A 1,431-nucleotide genomic window follows, 5' to 3' on the forward strand; every position below is an offset into this window, starting at 1 on the left:
TGTATACAACAATGACATTTTGTTATTTAAAAAACTTTCATCCTATTAAACATTCAAATTGTACAGAATTGATCTGGCTTGGTTTCAAGCATTTAGCAATGAACAATTTTGGGGAAGAATTCTTTAAAAAGAATTTGATGATGACTGGTGTGGTGCTGTGGGCTAATGCATCAGACTGCAAAGTAATTTGAACTGAAAGATCAGTGGTTCAAACTACCAGCTACTCCTTGGAAACCCTATACAGGGTTGCTATGGTTCAAAATCAACTTGATAGCACTTAACAACAACAAGAAATGGATTTCTTACACTACAAATGCAAATATAACATGTCAGCATACACACTGAATGTCCCATAAAATGACTGAAGTTGTATGTATTTGTTGTTGTTGTTATGTGCCATGGAGTCGCTTCCGACTCATAGCGACCCTGTAGAGGGTTTCCGAGGCTGTAAATCTTTACGGGAGCAGATAGCCTCATCTTTCTCCCGCGGAACAGCTGGTAGTTTCGAACTGCTAACCGTGAGATTCGCAGCCTGATTTGTAACCACTACACTACCAGAGCTCCTTATATGTATTTATGCATAGTTAAAGAATTGCAAATGTGTATTGAACATTTTTAATTATTTTCTCAAAGTTTATTTCTTATAAATTATGGTAATAATTTTAAATTAAATACCATGTTAATACACATTGTGAGTTTTGTTTTGTTTAGTTATTTTACGGTTGATATATAATATCAAACATTTCAAAATAGCAATAAAATAGACTTCAGGCAAGTCTGGCCAAGAGGAAACTGTAATAAATTTTATGTACAATAAGAAGTAATCAAATAACCACAGTTAAGGCAGACACAGGAAAGTGGTATGAGAATAGCATATACAATTTTATGTCTCTGATGTTGAGTATTTCCATATTATGGACAATTTCCTAAGAACCTATAAATTTCCCAAATTAGTATAAGAAGAGGTTCAAAAGAAAAATCTAAATAGACTGGCATCCACAGAAGAAATTTTCAGCAAAACATTTTCAGAAAAAAACCACCAGACACAAACTAAATTCTAGAAACTTTCAAAGGAACAGATCATTTAAATTCCTCTTAAATTATTAGTGAGCACAATTTTGATACAAAAATCTAACAAAATAGGACACAAAAGAAATCAATAGATTCTGTTTTTACTTAGTAATGATTGTCACCATCCTAAAGGAAATAGTAACATCTGAATTCAGTAGTCTATTAAAAAATAACATATATCAAGTAAAAAAATCACATATATCAAGTAGGATTTATTCCAGAACATAAATTTAGTTCAACATTATCATTCATATACAAAGGAGACTAACACATATCATATTGAAAAATCCTAAGTATCATTACAGCTACTAATACCTAACATGTATTTATTTAAGTTTTTATTTTGAATTAAGAGATAGT

Source organism: Chrysochloris asiatica, unplaced genomic scaffold (genome assembly GCF_000296735.1).
Source record: "Chrysochloris asiatica unplaced genomic scaffold, ChrAsi1.0 scaffold00073, whole genome shotgun sequence".
Lineage (NCBI taxonomy): Eukaryota > Metazoa > Chordata > Mammalia > Afrosoricida > Chrysochloridae > Chrysochloris > Chrysochloris asiatica.